Raw genomic sequence first — 16177 nt, 5'->3', positions numbered from 1 at the left:
ATTTAATTGTATCTACATTCCCTTCTGGAAGCTAGGTTGATAGAAATGCTTTGTTCTTGTAGACTGCTAAAACATTTGTAACCTGAGGGAGACTCAAGTCTTGCAGGATTGTGGTCTCTTAGGTTAACTCTTTCTTTTTCCTTTAGGGCAGCCAGGAGTGCCTGAGGAATGTCACATACATCCCATGGGGGGGGGGGGGTGCAAGGTGTCAGTTTCTGCTTTGTCCTCAACTTGCCTTCTGTTCTCTCACCACTTCCTTTTTCTATTTCCATCTTCTCCTCATTCCTCAACCTGGATGAACTATCCCTTCTATCACCCCTTTTGCTTCCCATGAAGCAAGACCGAATTAGCACATTCCAGGGGAAAGATCATGGTCATTCTGTATTTTCTTTTAGTGTATTGTTTTCTCCTAAATCAGAGTTTGCAACTCACGCATACTTCAGAACTAAGTTTGATATAAAAGCCCGAAACATAAGAATGTCTCAAGACCATCAGTCCTGTGACATAGGTCATTCTTCGATACCAGACGGACTTCATATGGTATCTCTTATCTTCAAGCTACTATTTTGTTTTGATTTCCGAATTAGCCTTCTTCACATGAATCCTTATGCATCTCAAGCTGTGATTGCTCCTTCGTCAGCACAGAAACATGCAAATTGCTCCTAACATCCCCAGACAGGTCACCTGGGGATGGAATTGAGGAAGGAAGCAAACTCATGTCCACGTCCTGTCTGAGGTCTGGCAGAGCCCAACAGGGCCCCATGGCCAACAGAGACCCTTGAGCCACTCTATCCCAACATGTCTAGTTTTTCTTGGCTGTACATATACCAGACACACAGGGAAATACAAGGACAATTAGTCAGTTAAGCAAGAGTGTGCCTTATTAATGTGTTCAAATTTTTAGTGCACTTGACACACACACAAATAGAAAATAATCTGGCTTATTCCTTTAATGCAAAAACCTCAAAAAACCCTTTTTTCTCAGTCCATTTTCTATCCTGGAAGCAAAAGCTTTAAGTGGAAAGAGATACCATGGTGAAACTCAGAGATCTGGGAGGCTTATTCGTACTCACGCATGTCTGAAAAGGAAACTGCCCCAGCCTCAGCTCTGCCTGTAATAACCCTCATGATCTGTAAAATGTGTTTTACAGAACCGTATTTTTGAGGACTGAAAACATTTCAATATGTGGTGTTATATTTTTGGCAGACGTTGAGAGCTGCAGGGCCAGATCAAAGAGCTGTATACACAATCCTCGCATCCGGCCAACAGGTTGACCTTAGCTCTCTAACAAACCCAAATTCTGTGGGGCAGCCAGGAGCTCTAAGGAAAACTGGTCAGACCAGTTTGGCTTTCTCAGAGGTATTAGAATCATTTGTTTTCAGTAAACCAATTCATCCACAAATACTTAGAGTCACTGCTTTGGGCCAATCCATGGCGTATAATAAATGGGCTATCCTTTCAGCCATGTTGGCAACCAATGACTCCAATTTTCCTTTTCCATGTTGAAAAATTTGGAGGCTGGTTTATAGTCAAAATCTTACAGATTATGAAAAAAATGAAGTCTGATGTCTTTTAAACCTATAATCTTTCAATCTTACTCTCAACAGCATTCGATACAAGCACTCTGGCTCTTGAAACCCTTGTTTCCCGGCCTTTATCCTACCGCACTGCTGGCTCCACCCCCATATCCTTGGCTGGCTCAATCTCCTGACCAGATTTCTAAACATGGGAGTTCCTGTGGGCTGCTCAGTCCCTTACTCCTCTTTCTTCATCACTCTCTCCCAAAAGGACCACCTCTATCCCTATGGCTTTAAATACCTTCCATGTGGGGACAACGGCCCATGTCTATCTTCGGCTCAAACCTCTCCTCTGACCTCCAGACTCAGACCCAGCAGCCTCTCACAGGCCATCTGGAGGCCTCGTAAACATCTAAAATGACATATCCCACATGAATTCCTGATTCTTTCACCTCCCCACCAAATCTGTTCTTCCCCAGGGCTCTCCAGCTCACAAAATGATACCACCACTTGCCAAGTTGTTCAAGCCAAACCTAAAAGTCATTGTTGATTTCTTCCCTTGACTCACTTCCTATATTCAAGCAATAACCTGTTGCTCCTACCTCAAAAATATGTCTTAACACCAGGGGTGGTGTTCAAAATATTGAACAACTGGTAGTAATGAGCATTCTGCTGACATTGCCATGGGTACTGGCTTCCCACTGGGTCCCCTGAGGGTGGCAGGTGGCACATTGCAGCCTCAGTGAGCTGGTGAAGCGGCCAGTGGATGCTAGAGTGGTCCTCATCGGAGTCCACCCAAGCCTTGCTGAATCAACTGTCAGGGCCATAAGGGAAGCACAGACAAGTGTGCAAGGGACACGCAGTGCGGATCTAGAGGCCCTCTGCTGGGTCCAGTTTTATCACTCAATTGCCAGATCATGGTCACGGGAGTGAATCTCAAATGCAGGGTGAGGCAGGCTGGAGTGTTGGGAGTAGGGGTTACTCAAGGGGCTGGGAACAGCAGCTTATTACCAATTTTATTAGTCAGTGTTCTCCAGAGAAACAAAACCAATAGGATGTGTGTATGTATAGTAAGAGATTAATTACTGGGAATTGTCTCCCACGGTTATGGAGGTTGGCAAGTCTCATGATCTGCACGGCAAGTCGGCAAGCCAAAGACCCAGAAAAACTGATGGTAAAGTTCCAGTCTGAAGGCCAGCAGACTCAAGATGGAAGAAGAGTTGATATTTCAATTTGAGTCTGAAGGCAGGGGAAAAAAAGCCAATGTCCCAGTTCGAAGGCCATCAGAGAGAAAGAATTCTTACTAAGGGGAGAGTCAGACTTTTTGCTCTATTCAGGTCTTCAACTGATTAGATGAGATCCACCCACATCAGGGTGGGCCATCTGCTTTACTCAGTCTAACAATTTAAATATTCATCTCATTCAAAAACACCCTCACAGACACACCTGGAATCATGTTTGACCAAACATCTGGGCACCACATGACTCAGTCAACTTGACACATAAAATTGGCCATCACACCAATTGAAATGAAAATTGCTCAATACTTAAATACTGGAATCCACCCACTTCTCTTGACCCCATGAGCATCAACAAGCCCAAGCCAACTCATCTCTGGCCTGAATCACTAAGATGCCCTCCTAACGCATCCCCCAATTCCATTCTAATACCCTCTGATCCCGATCTGGGTCTCCAAACTGGCTAAGAATGCATGGTCTGGAGTCACTCTCTCTGAGCACAGTGCCTGTCTTCCCACTCCCTACCAGAGTGCCCACCACAAGTGCTGGCCTCAGATCCCACCCTCACTCCTCCCCCACGTGCTCTGTAGCACGTGTCCTGACCCCAGGATTACATCTAGGGGGAGGAGAGGGAGAAATTTGCTTTGGATGCAGGATTTCTGGGACACCAAGAATCTCAGTCATCAAAAACCAGTATTTTGAAGCAACGTTTTAAAAATTCAAAAGTAATGGGAAAAAATCCGTAGTGAACAAAAGGTCATATTTTAAAAAAAAAGACAGGATGGGACAGAATCAGGATTAGGGTGAGGTGATCGAAATAAGTGCAGGGTCAGATCCTTTCCTAAAATGTGGACATTTTGCTCATCATGGACTTTTGCCCTAACTTTGATTTTGTAAAATATTGCACTAAAATCTTACTTCTCTTGATTATTGAGCTTTTGAGCACCCCTTTAAATTTTGCGTTCAAAATTTGCCTTGCAGGTGCCGTGGTAGAATCAAATCTGCAGTAGCTGGTCTCGCTTGCTTACCTTCCCTGCGGTGGGCAGCCAGCTCCTGTCCATAGAGCTCCATAGTTAATTGTGGCCTCCTCCCTTGGGATGGTAGTGTCTTCCTGCGACTCAAATCTCTGGATTGTCTCACTGTCCCCTAAATGGCTTCTTAGTTTTATTCCTTGGATAAAATCCATCTGGTCAGGACCTGGCCATCCCACTCCTAGGTCTTCACCCAAGAGAAGTGAAATATATTCTATACTAAGACCTGTACACCCAAGTTCCTAGCAGTTTCATTCATAATTGTCCCAAACTAGAAACAATCCAAACATCCATCAACAAGTGGTTAGTGTATACTCGTATAGTGGAATACAACTTGGCAATGCCAAACACGATCAACGTAAGAGCAGGGATGAATCTCAAAGTAATTATGCTTGGCTGAAAAAAAGTCAGACCCCCTCCCCCCCCCAGAAAGAGTATGTATTGTCTATATTGTACTTTTACATTATATATATTGTGTGTGTGTGTGTGTGTGTGTATTCCATTTATATGAAATTCTAGAAAAGATCAATCCCCTAATCTGGAGTGATAGTAGACCAGTTGTTACCTGGACTGGGGCTGGAGGTGGGGGGTTGATTGCAAAGGACTATGCAGGAGCTTCTTGGGGTGTTGGGAATGTTCTAGATCTTGATTGTGGTGACAGCTATCTTACTGTATACATTTGTCAAAAACTCATCAAAGTTACATTTAAAATAAGTTTATTTAAAAAAATAAAATAGGTTGATTTTATTATCTAGACATTATACTTCAATAAAGCTGATTTTCATAAACCTCAGTCCCCTCTTCTTTAAAATGAAGAAAAAATACACTTGTTTGTGATAATAAAGTGAGGCAACAGCTGTAAGAACTTAGAACAGTGCCTGGCATGTAATAGAAGCTCTATAAACGAGAGATAGTATTTTAACAACCATTGTAATCCTTTTACTCTATAAATTAGAAGCCAGTAATTTTTCTCCCTAAAAATCTATCATGTTTCCCATTTGAAGCACTGAAATCATATTTAAATTCTGAAAGAAAGGCCCCCAAAATTCCAGTTGACTTCTTAAATAATCCAGTGAGTAAACCCTACTTATTTCTTGTTTGTACTTTTCGTCTTTTTAACAACAATAATATGCAAATTGAAAGAAAAAGAAACCACTTTATTGAAGTAATTCTACTGTTGAAAAAACTCGTTGAATGTGTTAAAAAAAGAATCTATGGAAAACATACCCCTTCAAGTATCGAGACTGTTCTTAAAAGGGACAACGTATGAACAGGAAAAGACATTCTGGCTTGAAGTGGATGGTTATTACGCCACTTTCCATGAATGGCTTTTGAAATGGATTTCATCCCTTAAGAACTCAATTCTTTGACCTGGGTGTTACTGAATACCCTTCCAGCACGAGAGCAAGTGGAACCATCCATGCGGTGTTGAAGAAGGGATTAAAAGTTGACGACCTCCCACCCTTTTCTGTCAACGGACATTTTGAAAAGTTGTTAACCGAGAGATGCAAATGTAATCCTTAAGCGTGGATAAACAAAGTATGCCACAAAAAATGGTATTGTGTGCTTCAGCAAATCAAATCTGAAAGCAACTCTTAGAGTGTCAACTTTACGCAAACACGTTTTCAATATACTGACTCGTATGTTAATAAATGTTCACTGGACAAAAGAATGAAATAAGTTGGATGTGACCCCTGTCTAAGCTATGTTACAATGTCAATGGAACATAGACTGTAGCCATAAGCAATTTTATAAGCAAATTTTGTGAAACAAGAAACCATTTAGAAGAGTCAAATGAGGGGCGCCTGGGTGGCACAGTGGTTAAGCATCTGCCTTCGGCTCAGGGCGTGATCCTGGCGTTATGGGATCGAGCCCCACATCAGGCTCCTCGGCTATGAGCCTGCTTCTTCCTCTCCCACTCCCCCTGCTTGTGTTCCCTCTCTCGCTGGCTGCCTCTATCTCTGTCGAATAAATAAAAATAAAATCTTTAAAAAAAAAAAAAGAAGAGACAAATGATCAGAAAAGTGTAATTAAAGAAAGTATGTACTTTAAGTACTCACACTTTATTGCAGATAAACAACAGTTTTTCGTATCAGTATGTCCATGCAATGAACAAATTAATGAAAAATTAATCTCAATGTGCATATGCACAGATGGTTAGAAATAAATGAATTTAGCTTCGTGTCGGTATATTTATGCATTAATCTGGCAACCCTAACCCAGAGCCGATAAAAAAAATAAGATTCTTTCATGAACTTGTGTGACAGGGGCACACTCTCCACTGCAACTGAACCCAGGGGACTCAACATCTGAAGTACCTGACATTTTATCACACAAAGCCAGAAAATGAAGAAACTCAGAAGAATACAGCCAAGAATTAGAGGGAACCTGAATCCTGATGACTTCAAGTGAGGTCTTAATTGCAGCCCTAATCCCAGACTTGTCAATTACATGAATTAATACTTCCCCTTTTTTTTTACAATAAATCATGCATCCTGTCACTAACATCCCAATGGCTCCTCACGATGCAAGGCTCGGTTCCTGCTTCTGTGCTGGAGACGTGGGCACTCAATGTTTAATCCTTCCAGCGAACACTTTGGCTCACCCCGTCCGAGTCTGCTGCCTCTGCAGGTGCTCCTACACAGGACTCTGCCCTTAGTGGGGCTCACCTCCATCTTCCCTTCCCCACGTCCCTGGAGCCACTGTAAACGGTGGGCAACTGCCCCTCTATTGGCCCCAAATCCCCACCCAGACGCCATCTCCCCTTCTCTGGGAACACCTGGGTGGGGTGTGTCACAGGTCAGCAACTTTTGCTTTGAGTCAGGAAACCTAAAAATCATGAACCATTCCAGACACAGAAACCCAGAGCTTCCTGGAAGGGAAGAGGACAAAATTAGCTTTTCAACCCTCTGGAGTTCCCCCTGGCAGGAAGAAGGAGACAACTTGGCAAGTCATGCTGTCACAAATGTAAATGGAGGGAGGTCATACCTCCTGTCATTTCAACCCAGATTCTCTCTAAAACTGAATTGCTTTCCTCTAAACTAGAATAAGAATCAGCCCCATCCTTCCCAGCAAGGAATAGACCCTGATTCTCGGAGAAACTGAAGAGGCAACTACCACCAGTCCCAGAACTGCTTCTTGGCATTCCTAAAGAAACCCACACCTGCTGCTGTGGCCCCAGGAAAATATCAGGCTAAGCTCATCTCAGGCTTCCAGGGCTGGTGGAATTTCTAGAGGAAAGTTTTCAGGGGGCACCTGGGTGTCTTAGTTGGTTAAGCATCCAATTTTTGATTTCGGCTCAGGTCAGGATCTCAGGGTCCTGGGATCCAGCTCTGCTTTGAACTCTGCACTCAGCGGGGACCCTGCTTGAGAATCTCTCTCTCTCTCCCCCTCTGCCCCTCCCCCCGCTCATGCTTGCTCTAAATAAATAAATAAATAAATAAATAAATAAATAAATAAAATCTTTAAGAAAAGAAAAATAAAAGAAGCAAAGGGAGACTTGGGTCCCTCCTGAACCCTCTAGCTCCTTATTCTCCGCAGGTCTGTACTAGCCCCTTAGCCCTAAATCCTATCTCCCTGTCTCATCTCCTGCACATATCTGGGTAAGCAAAGATCCAGGACCTGGGGCCCAAGGCCAGTCACTCAGCCTTTTGTTTTGTCTGGTTTATTTACTTTGTCAAAATTAAACTTTTGGAGATACTTGTAGACTCACATGCAGTTATGAGAAATAAGACAGAGATCCTGTGTGCCCTTCACCCAGTTTCCCCCAATGGTTCCCCCAAAAGCTTACAAAACTATAGTACGATATCACAAGCAGGGTGTTTACATGGTGCGATCTACCCTTCCGAATCAGATTTCCCCAGTTTAGCTGTACGTGTGTGTGTGTGTGTGTGTGTGTGTGTGTGTGTGTGTGTCCAGCACCGCAGTTACAATACAGAACAGCTCCATCACAAGAATCCCTTGGGCTGCTCTTTTATAACCACACCCACCCCTCCCCCACCCCTAAATCTGGCAACCGCTAACCTGGTATCCACGTCTCTAATTTTGTCATATAATTTGTTATAAAAATGGAATCCTGTTGTGTATAGCTTTCGGGGATCAGCTTTTCTTCACTGAGCATAATTCCCTTGCAATTCATCCAAGGTTTTGTGTGGATCAATAGTCCTTTCCTTTTTATTGCTGCGGAGGATCCCATGCTGTGGAAGAGCCACAGTTTAGCCATTTAGCCACTGAAGGACATCCGTGGTGTTTCCACCGTGTACAAGTTTGTATGTGAACGTAAGCTTTCCTCTCTCTGGGATGAACACCCAGGAATGCAACGCTGAATTGCATGGTAGTCGCATGCTTAGCTCTGGAAGAAACTGCCAACTTGCTTTCCAGGGTAGCTGGACCATTTACATTCCCACACTCAGCTTTTGTAAGCCACCCTCTCTCCCTCGGGGCTGAAGTCCTCGAGCTTCAGGTCCAGGAACATATCACTTGCCTGGGAGTTCTATTTCCAGAGTTCTCAATCCTGCCCTTTGTACCTACTTGTTAATGAGGTTTTTAGACTGCTATTAGTGAGAGTCAAATAATATTATGGATTTATAACATTGTCGGATTATTAAGAGTGAACATAATCTTCCCAGGCTGTAGGCGTTGTTTTCTCTATTAGCCTTCCTGACTCTGTAGGAGCTAAAGGTTGCTTTTCTAGGCTCGCCCTCCAGGAGCTAGGAGGGGTAAGCCAGAATGGGGTGTCTGGGGGAATAAGAATGAGCCATGCTGCCCTGAGCTCTCCACTTTTCTATGAAGAGAGACCACTGGTAATGGGATGCCTGGGTAGCTCGGTAGGTTAAGCCTCCGACTTTCGATTTTGGCTCAGGTCATGATCTCATGAGTTCTGACATCAAGCCCCATGTCCAGCTCCGGGCTCAGCAGGGCGTCTGCTTGAGATTCTCTCTCTCCTCCTGCCCCTCCCCCCACTGTGCACACACGCATGCACGCGCGAGCACTCTCTCTCTCAAATAAATTGTGTATATATATATATATATATATATATATATATATATATATATATATATAAAAGACCACTGGAAATGACATCGGTGGCTTCAGTGGCTTTTTTTCTCTACACCAGTCATGGGGTTCTACATGCCACCGTTGTCTCTTCCTTTGCTGACTCAGATCATTTCAATATCTTCTTTGCAGCTATCCACCCAACTTGGCCCTACAACATGGCTGTATATGAGAATGAGGAACCTCTGGGGTCCTTGAGTTATGTGGAGTTCAGTGGTCAGACTAGGAATCAAAGGTGAGCCTCCAGTTCACTCAACCCTCAGTACAAGGGGGAGGGCCCATTTGTGGCCCATTCCCCATGAGTGTTTCTGGAGAAAATCTAAAGCATGAGGATCACAGGAAGAGCAAACCCTTCACACCAAGAACAAGATCCATCACATTGTGAACAAACATGGCTGGAAGAAGCCATCAAGATTACCTCCTCCAAATAGAGAAATACCTTGTCTAACAATATCCACGCAGATATCAACTTTGTGTTCAAAGATAAACCCATTCCCACTCCTACCAAGGTGGCACCCATGTACTCCACGTTGACTCCATCAGAGGCAAAGCCATGAGAGTGAGACAAGCCGTGTGGGGGCATGAAGAGGAGATCCACGATTAAATATGACAAACACTTCGTACTTTTTCCCACACACTGGTCCTTTCTTGTCATCATCATTCCCCTTTCCTTCTTTCTCAGTCATTCCACCATCCAGCTTGTCCTCACTCTCGCTCTCCTTTTTCCCCAGGCCAATGATGCCCCAGACACAACAGATGCTCTTCCTAGATTTTGCCCCAGCCTCCCTAGAGACCACAAAGCAATACCCCCAACACACCCTCACCCAAGACACACCCTGTTCTGTGTCCCCTGGACAAAGGCTATCTTTTCTAGAATAGGAGGAGGTAACTATTTTCAGAAAAATGTTCTTGTTCCAGAGCCCTTCAGTAGCTGGACTGCATTGTTCTGGGTGGGGGGTGGAGCAAGCTAGCCAGGCCAGGAAGGAATTTTCATATCCCTGTCTTAAAACCAGTTCTCATTCAGTTCCTAAAGAGTGGCCTGAGATCGACTTGGAGGTACTTAAAGATTTCTTGCCCAATCCTGAAAATATAATGTCCCCTTCACTCCAAGCACAGGTAGAATTTTTCCCTTTCCCTCCTCATCTGCTAGCATCCTCCTTTTGGAGGAAACAAGAGGAGAGAAAAGAAACCGCTTCACACACACATACACACACACACACACACACACACACACACACACACACACACACGCAGCCCTTCCTGTACCTTCCTTGATCTACAGTACCCAGCAGGAAAGAGTCAGTGTCACCGCACTCATGTTCACCCTACTGGGCCATTCATTCAGTTGCTTGCAGGCTCCACACATTGAGAGAGAAAGCAAGCCAGATCCCTGATGACCATCTTCATTTGGGGACATGGGGTAAATAAAGCCTAAGCAGCCTCCCTGACCGCTCCCCCCACCTTCACACCCATGCAGCTGAAAGTTCTCAAAATAGCTTGGAGTCACCTGTGGACAAACAAGATACGACTACTGCCCAGCCCTTCAGGAGCAAGGAAGGCAAATGAGAGCAGGTGCACAGGCCATGCAGCCTCACATCCTGCTCCTGAGGGCACAGGTGCAGTAGCCACGGGCCCAGCTCTTCCAGGGCCCTCAGTCTGCACAGCGAGTCCCAGGTGGCAAGTGTCCTCACCTCCAGTAGCTCCTCCCCCCAGACTCTCCCTTTGTCTTATTCAGTTTCTCTCATTCCCTAAAACACTGTGTCTTCTCTCATTTGATTTTGTAACCAAGCTGGGAGGATTTTTTGGCTCATAAATCAAAAGTGTAAACTTTCTTCAAAAAATTTTTTTAACCTTGTATTTTATAGCAGTTTAAGGTTCATAGCAGAATTGAGAGGAAGGTACAGAGATTTCCAATAGCTTCCCGCATGATCGACATCCCCCCACCAGAGTGGGACATTTGTTACAAGCGACAAACCCACACGGACACGTCATAATCACCCAAAGTCCATATTTACATTATGGACTCCCTCTGGTGCTGTACAACTAGGGGTTTGGACACATGTATAGTGACACATATCCACCATTATAAAATCATACAGAGTATTTTCACTGCCCTAAAAATTCTCCCCATTCTCTAGCTATTCATCCTTTCCTCCCCGACCCATAGAAACCACTGTTCCTTTTACTGTCTCCATAGTTCTATCTTTTTTTTTTTTTTAAGATTTTATTTATTTATGTGACAGAGAGACAGCCAGCGAGAGAGGATACACAACAGGGGAGAGGGAGAGGAAGAAGCAGGCTCCCAGCCGAGGAGCCTGATGTGGGACTCGATCCCGGAACACCAGGATCACGCCCTGAGCTGAAGGCAGACGCTTAACGACTGTGCTACCCAGGCGCCCCTCCATAGTTCTATCTTTTCCAGAACAACATAGAGTTGGAATTACAAAGCACATCCGTAGCCTTTCCAGACTAGCTCCTTTCCTTAGTAATATGCATTTAAGTTTCCTCTATGTCTTTTCATGCCTTGATAGTTCTTTTTTTGTTTTAAGTGTGAAATCATATTCCACTGTCTGGACATACCACAGTGTTTCTATCCATCCACCTACTGAAGGACACCTTGGTGGCTTCCAGGGTTTGGGGAATTATGAATAAAGCTGCCATAAATATCTGTGCGCAGGGTTTTTTGTAGACATAAGTTTATTTCAGTAAATGCCACGGAGCACGATTGCTGAATCTTACAGTGAGAATATGTTTGTTTCGTAAGAAACTGCCAAATTGCCTTCCAAAGTGACTGAAGCAATTTGCATTCCTGCCAGCAATGAATGAGAGTTCCTGTTGCTCCACATGCTCGCCAGCATTTGGTGTTGTCAGTGTTCTGAATTTTGGCCATTCTAACAGGTGTGTAGTGCTATCTCATTGTTGTTTTTAATTTGCTTTTCCCCGATGATCTAGGCTATGGAGCGTCTTCTCATATGTTTATTTGCCATCTGTATATCTTCTTGGGTGAGTTTTCTGTTAAGGTCTTTGGCCTATTTTTGAATCAGGTTATTAGTTTTCTTATTGTTGCATTTTAAGAGGATCTTTTTGTGTTCTTATTTGCCATCTGTTTATCTTCTTTGGAAAAATATCTATTCAAGTACTTTGCTCATTTTTTTTTTAATATTTATTTATTTATTTATTCGACAGAGAGGGAGACAGCCAGCGAGAGAGGGAACACAAGCAGGGGGAGTGGGAGAGGAAGAAGCAGGCTCACAGCGGAGGAGCCTGATGTGGGGCTCGATCCCATAACGCCAGGATCACGCCCTGAGCCGAAGGCAGACGCTCAACCACTGTGCCACCCAGGCGCCCCACTTTGCTCATTTTTTAATTGAGTTGTTTTTTGTTGTTGTTGCTGTTATTAAGTTATAGGATTTTTTTATATATGTTCTGGATATTGGGGTGCCTGGGTGGCTCAGTCTGTTAAGTGTCTGCCTTCAGCTCAGGTCACGATCCCAGGATCCTGGGGGTAAGCCCCACATTGGGTTCCCTGCTCAGCAGGGAGTTTGCTTCTCCCTCTCCCTCTGACCCTCCTCCTCGCTCATGCTCTTGCTCACACACACACACACACACACACACACACTGTCTCTCTGTCTCTCTTTCTGTCAAATGAATAAATAAAAAAATTTTATATATTCTGGGTATTAATCCCTCCCTTATCAGATATATAAGTTGCAAATATTTTCTCCCATTCTGTGGGTTGCCTTTTCACTCTGTTAATAATGTCTTTTGGTAAACAAAAGTTTTTAATCTTGATGAAGTCTGCTCTGTCAATTTTTTCTTTTATTAGTTGTTTTTGATTTCGTATCCAAGAAATCACTGCCAGATTCAATACCATGAAGTGTTTCCCCTGCATTTTCCTCCAAGGGTTTTATAGTTTTAGCTCTTACATTCGGGTCTGTGATCCATTTTGAGTTATCTTTTGTATATGGTGTGAGGAAAGGGTCCACCTTTGTTCTTTCACCTGTGGATATCCAGTCTTCCCAGTACTGTCTGTTGAGAAAACTCTCCTTTCCCCATTGAATAGTCTTGGCAATCTTGTCAAAAACCATTTTCCCAAATATGCAAGGGCTTATTTCTGGGCTTTCTATTCCATGGGTCTATATATTTGTCTATACTCCAGCACCACCCTGTTCTGATCACTGTACTTTTGTGGTAAGTTTTGAAATCCGGAAGTGTGGGATCTCCAACTTTGTTCTTCATTTTCAAGATTATTTTGACTATTCCATATGAATTTTAGGATAAGTTTTTTCTATTTTTGCAAAAAATGTCATTAGGATTTAATAGAGGTTACATTGATTCTGTAGATTGCTTTAGGTAGTATGGACATTATAACAATATTAAATCTTCCAATGTGGTGAGCACAGAACATCTCTCCATTTATTTGAGGCTTCTTTAATTTCTTTCAACAGTGTTTTATAGTTTTGTGTGTATTAACTTTCATATGCATGAAATCCTCCAGAAGGAAAAAGAAACTAATGATAATTGTTACCTGGCTAGAAGCAGAGCCTGGGAGCAGTGTGGATGGAAGCTTTTAAATACTTACTGTAACTTTGTATATTTTTCATGCTTCCACTTGTCAATCGGGGCCACAATCAAGGTGAGGTGAATATGGCATATTGGGCACAAAATTTAAAGAGGGGTTCATTCTCAGGTGCCAATGTTGTCCTTGCACAAACCTGAGAGCGAGTGCCTCCTGAAATGTTGTGCTCTAGGCCCCCTCCCTAGCTCCCAAGCTCTCAGGAGCATTTCCTAACTAATGATTTATATACAGTCTTCAACTCCAGCTCTGCTTCTGGAGAACCGGACCTGAGACATCCCCTAGTCTCTGCTAAAATGTCAAATCCTCAAAAGGAGAGACTTCCCTTGACTCTCCCTTTCTGAAGTAGGGGACCCCTAATGCCTCCCGTTCTTCTTTGTCACAAAATGTTGCTTATTTCCCTTATACAATTTACCTCAATATCTAATGCCTTGTTTATTTACGTTTTATTTGTCTAGCCTCAAGTTTGCATCCTGCATAAGGACTGAGACCACTGTCCTCGCCCCGTTTCTGGTATGTAGTCAGCACTCACAATATATCTGTTGAAGATGTGTGGAATTAATGGATTTATTCCCTGAAATGTCAAAATAAAGCTCAAGGAGGATGGGTTTTTTTGTAAAATTGAGACTCTAAATTTGAGTATCATCATGATAGTTTAATAAAGAAGAGGATGCATTTTTCAATATCTTTTTAAAGATACAGTTAAACACAGTACTAGCATGAAAAATATTATTCTTGAAGCTCATTCCTTCTTGTCAAATCCACATATCCCATCTGGCTCTGATTTAGTCAGATCTTTGCTGCTGTTTTTTATTTTCCTTTTCTTCTTCTTTTTTCTCTGAAACATTCATGCATGTTTCCATTATGTCATGTATTTTGCAACTATAGCTTAAATATCTTTTTTTTTTTTAATCTCTGGGCCAGCAAATCTGTTTTGCCTTAGATAAGCCTCAGACTTGTAACACAATGATATGATCAGTGCACCTAGGTACCTCCTTTTTGCTGTCTTACCCTTCATACAAAAAAAAAAATCTTTCTAGAAGTTTCCAGGACATGCAGATTTTTTTTTTCCCCAAAATATTTTGCAAATACTAAAGACGCCTCTTTTCCCTTAAGGGGCTGTGAATGTTTGCAGACATTGGAGAGTTCCACAATATTCCTCAATAGCAAGCAAGAACCAGAAATTTGAGAGAGGAATGAGGTATTGAGATCCCAGGACCCAGGAGACAATTGCACTTACAAAAAGACTCAGAGGATGAAGCTCTCAAGCAAAGCAACTGTTCCCAACACACAAAAATCTTTGTTAGTCTCCCAGCCAAGACGGTGTCCAATGGGACCTTCTGTGTATGAGCATCATTGTATAGATGTGTGCTTTCAGGGATGCAGACTTTGCTCAGATGTTCAAGGGTTTCCTCTAGAAAAGGAGTCAGAAAACTTCTCTTGAAAAGGGCCAGATAATAAATGCTTTAGGCTTTGTGAACCACATATGGTCTCTGTCACATCTTCTTTGGTTGTATATTTGGTTGTTTGTTGGGTTGGTTGGTTGGTTCATTGGTTGGTTGTTTGGTTAGTTGGTTTTATAACCCTTTAAAAATGTAAAAATTATTTCTAGCTCAAGGACTGTATGAAACAGACCACTGGCTGGATTTGACCCACTAGCCATAGTTTGCTGACCCCTGATCTAAAGGATGAGAGGGAAGAGAGGATATTATCAATGCTTCTCATGGATTCCTTTAGGGCTTCTTGTCTAAGCCTTATTATGTGCCTTCTCCCTACTAATCCTACTTACCCATTCACTGGTATGGGCCAGCCCCTGTCAGATACTTTAAATTCATTGCAGAATCTCAATGAACAATCCTCTGGTGTAAGTAGTATGTTATCCCCACTTTATAGATGGAAAAAGTGAGGTTTAAGGAAGTTAGGCAACCCTCCCAAATTCACACTGCTAATAAGTCACAGAGTCAGGAAACAAAATTAAGTCTGATTCCAAATCTCTTATTTACTCTTTCTACTGGAAACTGACAATAGCAGCTCTCCCTATCTATCCACTTCCAATCCATCCCACACATTCTATCCAATCTTCCTAAAATATCAGTTTGATCATGACACTTCCCTGCTCAGAATTCTTCAGTGGCTTCCTGTATTTACGCAATACAGTAAAAGGTCCTCCATCTAGCTCCTGATATGATCCCAACTTAAATTCTCAGCTTTATTCTCATGCCCCTGCGTTTATCCAGTCCTTCAGACCAGCACAATCATCCTACCCAATCTCCCATCAGACGGCATGGAGGCTTTCCATCACCATGTTTTTCCTCATGCTGTCCCCCACCAAGTATATCCTCTCTTCCCACTTCTCACCACTTACCCATCCTCTGCCCTCTCACAGGTTCAGCCCAACTGTACCTCCCTCAGGAAGCCTGCCATGGACATTTTCCTTCCAAGTGGGAGTTAATGGTGCTCCTCCTTGTAGAGCTGTGGCCCTTTGTTTGCACCTCTGTCTAGGAGTTAAATTTGGGGGCATGTGTAGAGGGGATCCATAGCCCTGAGGGTCCTCTTCTTCAAAGTCCCTCATCTGGGCTTGGATAGGCCCTGTCATTTGGGCACCTGTCCCCCACTAGGACCTTCTAGTCATCTTGAGAGCTTAGTGTCTCTAGGAACAGGCTTTTGTTTAAGTCTATTCTTTGTCTCAAGAGCCTAATTCCACTTTAGCTAGAGTTTCAATTAAATAGACTTTCCAATTGTTCACCACACAAGCCCAG

This window comes from Ursus americanus, chromosome 34 (genome assembly GCF_024610735.1).
Source record: "Ursus americanus isolate L20-20 chromosome 34, mUrsAme1.1.p, whole genome shotgun sequence".
NCBI classification, from domain to species: domain Eukaryota; kingdom Metazoa; phylum Chordata; class Mammalia; order Carnivora; family Ursidae; genus Ursus; species Ursus americanus.
Note: the sequence above shows the minus strand (reverse complement) of the source record.